Genomic DNA, 7,621 nt, shown 5'->3' on the forward strand with positions numbered 1-7,621 from the left:
AGCGTAACGTAAACAAATTGCTAAGTCTTAATCATTGGCCTTTTTGTAAATGTATGTTTTGCATAAAGGCACGTTTGAAATGACTTAATAGACTTATCAAATGAAGTATATAAAATGAGTTAATATAATTTGGAAAAGAGGTAAGATAAAAAAACATGTAGAAAATTTTTCATTAAGCCTTTCAACCCTTAACACGTTTTAGAAAACTTGATATTCTTCCTTTTATTCAGGGCTAACTGTGAAAACACGTTTTGTGAATGCCACAGTTTAAATTGTGGTGTTGTGTTTAATTGTTTCAGTTATCCTCTTTGTGACCTTAACATAGATCTCCAAGGCTTTTCAAGATATTATAAAATCATTGAAGTGATAAACGTAAAAAAATACTATTACGTAAATTTCGTCCTTTATGTTTATTACCTCAGACTGCAAATGAGGTCCCAAGAGCGAAATATAGAGCATGACCTTCGACTAACTTATTAATTAAAGAGTTAGTACATTTGAAAAAATTGTTTGTTGTCGGAACTTGCATAACTTATTTATTTACCTTTAAAACTTACATTTTTATAAGCATCAATATTCTAACTAAATCATATCTTGGAAAACGTAATTCAGTATATATATATATATATTATACACTCTGACCGAAAAATGTAGACATAAAAACCGTCCTTTTTAGGCCTACCCTGAGTGAAACGTTGTTATCATATTTATATATATAAGTATATATGTACACAGTTCATAAGCAAAGTTACTGAAGTAGGAAGAAAATATTGAGATAATAATCATACTTCAACCTCACAACATCTTCTACTTAATGATTTAGGTTGTTTACATGCTGTGTCTGGCGTTGTTCCTAACTACTTTTACAATGATGACTGCATGTCTTCAAACTTTGTTCTATGGCAGGGGTTCTTAACCAGGGGTGCCCGCACCCCTAGGGGGTGCGAAGATGATTCCCAAGGGGTGCGAGGATGCCCATGAAAAATTAAAGCAAATCTATATTTTTACATAAGAGTATGCTTTATATTTCTCCAGGGGGTGCGAGAAATGATTACTGATTTGAAAGGGGTGCAAACACTGAAAAAGGTTAAGAACCACTGTTCTATGGTATGACTTGTAAGTATTTGTCTCGAATGAAGTACTTATCATATTTAAAAACAGAATATGCAGAAAATTATAAATAAATATACTTGTTTTAGTATTTAAAGAAGATTGTCTAAATCTTTGTAAATCACTAATTTTAATTTAAATTAGTTTAACGGTGTTTTAGGTTTCTCTATAACAGATACTTGCAAATTAAATTATACTAAACAAATGCAAAAGAGCAGAGCAAAGTTCAAGTAATTTGTATATATATATGTTTATGTATGTATATATATTTACAGTCACAGCGCAGTTTTTTTTATAAATTCTTTTAAACTAGCTGGTTAAAATAATTCAATATACAATCCACATAATGATGATTAATCGCTTTATTTCTTCCTTTAACATTCCTACAAACTTGGACTCTTGTACCTTGCCGTAAGTTGCTGTAAACCTACGTTTTAACTAACATTAGTAGACATAAAACAAGTCAACTTGTTCAAAGTAACTACGATAGCTAACAAACTGATTGGTTCACACTAACATAAAAACGAACTGATATATTTTTGAAATAACTAGTTATCTAATTAAATTAACAATTCTTCAAGGAATTTCTTATTTGTAATCTACATTTATTCTAACTAATTTGGGCAGTTGCTTGATCTTAACTTCATGTGCCCTGTAGCTGATATGCAAATTAAACAAATTACAACATTTTAAATATATAACGTACGCCCTGGATTGGGAAGTCCTTTGATATGACACTACACCAAATTTTCCATTTATCAATTGTTTGTGTTTTTCTTTTGCAAGGGTCATAGTATACAGCGGGAATGATGTGTTATCTCTTGTTGTTATCGACTATCTTATCACTGGGAAAGTTCTTCCTAGTTAGGTGGTCAAGTGAATCCATTGATAGCTTCAACTTTGATGATCTCCTGGAAATAGCCTCAACAGAAACTCTAGTCTCCTCAACAGAACGAGTTTCCATTGACAGTCTCTTCTTTGGGATTATCCAGTTGTCTATGTTCTTACTGACATGTTTTCAAAGAAGATCACCTTCCGTCCAAATACCTATTTTTTGTAGTTCTTCTCTTTTATGATGAAAGCTGTTTATTTATAACATACTATCTTAATAAAATGTGGTTTTATTAACACTTACAGCATAGCTATCTTTTACTTTCTCAAAAACTAATTTGTTATCGTGGATAAATTGATGTATATATCTTTATTCTTTACATATAGGAGAGCTCTTCCAACCATTAACTCCTCACTGGAATATTTAGTTTCATTATGCCCAACCACTAGATGAAGAACTGCTGCTAATAACCGTTTGCATGATTTTTACACTTCTTCTTGGTGCAATGACATCTGTCATTATTTCCATTGGACGATCAACCTCCACTGTGGTAATTATCATTTAGTACATAAGAGTTTTCTAGTCATAGCATCAGAAACTAACCATGCCTCCACTTGAAGTCACTTCCAAAAATGTAATCTTCCTACGTGTTGATTACACGCACATCATGATGTACAGAAAATCTTCCTTTAGTAAAGGTAACTCCCAATTTTTCTTTTGCTGGAACTTAATGCCCACCTGTTTGCATTAATACCTCTTCTTCATCTTTGGAAGCAATTTCCCATTTTCCATTAAGAAGTTAGTACGAGCATAAACACCTTTATATCTTTTTCTGTTGTTACATTTATAAATTGGTCAGATGCCAATAAATCCATTATTTCTTGTGGAGCTTCCAGGAAAGGTTATTGGGCAAGTATTTCCAAATCTTCTGCAATTTCAGCTAAGGTATCTTATTTCCTCTTTACCCTGTTCAAGAACTTTGTTCTGGATACTTGTTTGTTACACACTTGTGTGTGTGTGTAATGATCCAACCTTATTGGGTAAGGTAACTTATCTTACAATAGTTCTTATCTGCGCAATAGTTGATTGTTTTGCAGTTCTCAGCTGGAAGGTTATTTAATGTTATCAAAGCTGGTCCTTTTAGACGGGAAGCAAGATGTATGGTTTGTTGCTCACTAGTCCACTCTTTTACTCTGGAAATTATCTCAAACCTCATGGAGCAGAGCACATATTTGTAATCTATACTTATTCTAGACACTTCTAGGACGTTTTGATTTCAATAATATATTTCCTCTAGCTGTTATCTAAAATTAAGTAAATTACAGAATTATAAACATAACATATAATAATATTTAGACATTGTAGGCAAAACAAAAATCACAAATTGTGTGTGAACTAAACTCTGCATAGTAGCTGAAGCAATAAGCATGAATATAATTTATATTATATTAATTAAAATAATATTTCAAAAATTAGAACAAAAACAAAAGAAAACGAAAAAGAAATTGTTGCTTCTTTTTAGTTACTATCATTTTTAAAAACTGGGCAGCAAGATGATTTATATTAAATGATGGTACCATTTATTTCTTGGATTCTTAGATGCAAGATATAGGTTTTTTTTGAAATTTCCATTTAAATCATAGATATATTACAAACAGTGACAGTGTTTCTCTTGGTAAACAGGGTGATGCTGTGAGAGCTTTGGTATACCTTTGTCAATTTAAGACAAGTTGAGGTGTAGTTAAATTTTAGATAGATCTTCTGCAGATTAGTTTTTGTTATTCTTTAGTGTAGACGTTTATTATTCAAAGATTTACTTTGAACTATAATATTTTATGTTACGCATTGTGATTTATCCCGGACGAGACTCCAATTTATTATGTTACGTATTATAATTTATCTCGGACAAGTCTCCAATTTATTATGCTACTATTTACGATTTAAAATAGCTTGAAACTGAGTTAAATTGTTATTTTAATTCAGAAGTTAATTAAATGTCGAGATGTATTAAAATTATGATATTTGCTAACAAGATTGATACACACAGTTTTCTTTCTTGAGAAAATACATTTTAATATAAAAACAGTAATATAATATATAATAACAGTTATTATAAATAATTGTTTAAATACAAAAAGATTTAGAAATTTATAAACAATAGTTAGTCTTTTATCCGATCCAGAACTTCCTTGATATCTTATTGAGATTTCACAAGGAGCAAAATAATTCTGAGCTGATATAGGTACAATTCACTTAATGGGGAGCTGTTGTTGTTGTTTTTTGAATTAAGTACAAAGCTACACAATGGCTATCTGTGCTCTGCCCATTACGGGTATATAAACCCGGATTTTGGCGTTGTAAGTTCGCACACATACCGCTGAGCCACTGGGGGCGTAATGGGGAGCTAGCTAGCTTTTCGCTGATCACATGTGATTTTTCACAGCTGATGTTATATAATGTCTTCGTAAACATACGATTTTAATTCGTTGAAGTAAAATGGTTTGTAGTGTTCGAAATCTATAAATGGTCCCGGTCAATATCTGAAGTTCTTGATTAATAAACGTTAATTATGGTTATAGCTTCCGAGGTTGATAGTATATCAACTGTAGCAAACCAACAATATATATTGTCTCTTGGCGCGTTGTGTTGGTTAACTTGAGAGGAGAGTTTCTAGAAATTTCAGCTGAGGCAACATTACTGGTATTCATACAGATATATATACTATGTCGATTCTTACACTGGAAAATCTTCTACAAATTCAGTGAATAGGTAGACAATTCACGATGCAGATTTAACAGTATAAGTGACACGGTTTTCTAAAAATATACATATATAACTCAAACAAACATCAATATTAAAATAAATATATAATAGTAAATCCGCCACACTTATTTAGTTTGTTTATTTTCTTTTAATTTATACTCACTTTTTGTCTCTTAACTACCAGCCTTATCTGCTGAGAGTTCTTTGTTATAAAGAGTAATAAAACAATTCTTTGTTTTGTAGTAATCAATGCTTTAATCAGCTGGTTCATTTGTCCCCCGCTGGTACAGTGAAAAGTCTACGGATTTAGAATGCTAAAATCAGGGATTCGATTCCACTCGGTGGACTTAGCAGATAGCTTACCGTGGCTTTGCAATAAGATAAACACACAGACTCATTTGTATTTGAGAGTTAAGGAGAGATGTAGATAAAAGATCACTGGTTCGAAATCCATTCTTAATTTCGTATTGTTTTGTTCTTGTTTAAAGTTTAATTTTGAGTGTGAACATATTTTTAACCATTTTCTTTTCGTTTACACTTCTTCGTTTACAGTTGATTTGCTTGCTCTTTCAGCCGTGGAGGTGTTATAATGTGACGATCAATTTCATTATTCTTTGGGAAAAGAGTAGCCCAATAGTTGGCAGTGGGTGGTGATGATAGTTGCCTTCCCTCTAGTCTTACACTGCTAAATTAGGGACGGCTAGTGCAGATAGCCCTTGTGTAGCTTTGCGCGAAATTCGAAACAAATCACAATTGATCTTGACCTATTTAGAGAGACAGCAAATATCTGTACTCCACCATCTCTCTCTTCCGTTCTTCAAAGCACACAAGAAACACTCACCTGTGTTTAATTGTATGAAGTATAACATTGATTAATATGTGTTTTGTTATGTATAGTTTGTTTTTAGACAGATCTCCAGTTGATCGATATTTGTTCGTTTTGAGTTTAGACTTAACGTTCAAAGATTATCACTGGGCCTTTAGTATTTTATTCAACTTGTTTTTATTTTCATTCATATTCACTTCTTGTTTCATTGTTTAACCGCATACTTGAGCTCGTGAAAGTACTTTGTTTCAAATAACAGTATTTTGTTTGTTTAATTTTGCGCAGAGCTACACGAGGGCTATATGCGCTAGTCATATAATTTAGCAGTGTAAGACTAAAGGGAAGGCAACTAGTCATCACCACCCACCGCCAACTCTTTGACTACTCTTTTACCAACGAATAGTGGGATTGACTGTAACATAATAATGCCTTCACAGCTGAAAGGTCGAATCTGGTCGAACAGTTTTTACAGTGTTTAATTTAATGAAGATTTATTTATGTTTGTTAACTTTGAGTATTTATGTTGTGCTTACGTTTTTATTTTATTTTCATATTTATTCACACATTCTGTTTCGCACATTAATTGTGAAACTTGACTATAGAGAAAGGCTTAAAAAAGGTATGGCTTCATCCCTTCTAGAGTTTTTCACAACACACTAGAAATATTTGTTTGTGTTTAATTTTTAAATTAACTCTGAATTTTTTTCAACTAACTCTTTGTGACAGACTAAGGTAGACTCAGAGATAAACAAACTCATACTTAAAAATATATCTCAGGACGGCTGATATGGGTATTAACACTTTTACTAATAAAGCAGAGAACAACGTTTCGACCTTCTCAGGTCATCTTCAGTTACTAAAAGTGTTAATGCTCATATCAGCCATCTTGAGATATAGTTTTACTTCAAGTAGGTTTCTCGTCATCACGAAACTCATACTCAGTAGTAGACAATCCATTGAATAAACAATATCTACTAGTCTTACCCATTTACTCTGAGGGAAGTCAGTGTATCCGAGAATAATATTGATAATATGGGTAAAAATTCTGGGACTTTAAATGATAAAAACTTGTCTTCGTCAGAGCTTTCAATATTAATGAAAAATTAAAACAGCCACATGTATTTATTTTGTTAAAAGATACATTAATCTTTAGCGTAAAAATAATGAACGCCATATGTAACATGATTTAGAAATTTATATACATAAAACAGAAAATATTAGGTTTTCGCTTTATTCTTTTTCAAGGAAGTGTCAGTAGTTTCTACGCAAAAATAACATTTTTTCTACCTTGAATAGTAATCTATTTGTTGTTTTTTTCTACTTTTAATAGTAATATATGCGCTGTTTTAATGTTTAGTTGTTGTTTTTCTACCTTTAATAGTAATCTATGCGTGGTTTTAATGTTTATTTGTTGTTGTTTTTTTAACTTTAATAGTAATATATGCGTGATTCTAAAATTTATTTGTTTTTTCTACCTTTAATAGTAATCTATGCGTGGTTTTAATTTTATTTGTTGTTTTTTTTCTACCTGTAATAGTAATCTATGAGTGGTTTTAATGTTTATTTGTTTTTTTTACCTGTAATAGTAATCTATGAGTGATTCTAATATTTATTTGTTTTTTCTACCTTTAATAGTAATCTATGCATGGTTTTAATGTTTATTTGTTGTTTTTTTCTACCTTTAATAGTAATCTATGAGTGGTTTTAATGTTAATTTGTTTTTTCTACCTGTAATAGTAATCTATGCGTGGTTTTAATTTTATTTGTTGTTTTTTTCTACCTGTAATAGTAATTTATGAGTGGTTTTAATGTTTATTTGTTTTTTCTACCTGTAATAGTAATTTATGAGTGGTTTTAATGTTTATTTGTTTTTTCTACCTTTAATAGTAATCTATGCGTGGTTTTAATGTTAATTTGTTTTTTCTACCTGTAATAGTAATCTATGCGTGGTTTTAATTTTATTTGTTGTTTTTTTCTACCTGTAATAGTAATTTATGAGTAGTTTTAATGTTTATTTGTTTTTTCTACCTGTAATAGTAATTTATGAGTAGTTTTAATGTTAATTTGTTTTTTCTACCTGTAATAGTAAT

Source organism: Tachypleus tridentatus, chromosome 4 (assembly GCF_004210375.1).
Source record: "Tachypleus tridentatus isolate NWPU-2018 chromosome 4, ASM421037v1, whole genome shotgun sequence".
Lineage (NCBI taxonomy): Eukaryota > Metazoa > Arthropoda > Merostomata > Xiphosura > Limulidae > Tachypleus > Tachypleus tridentatus.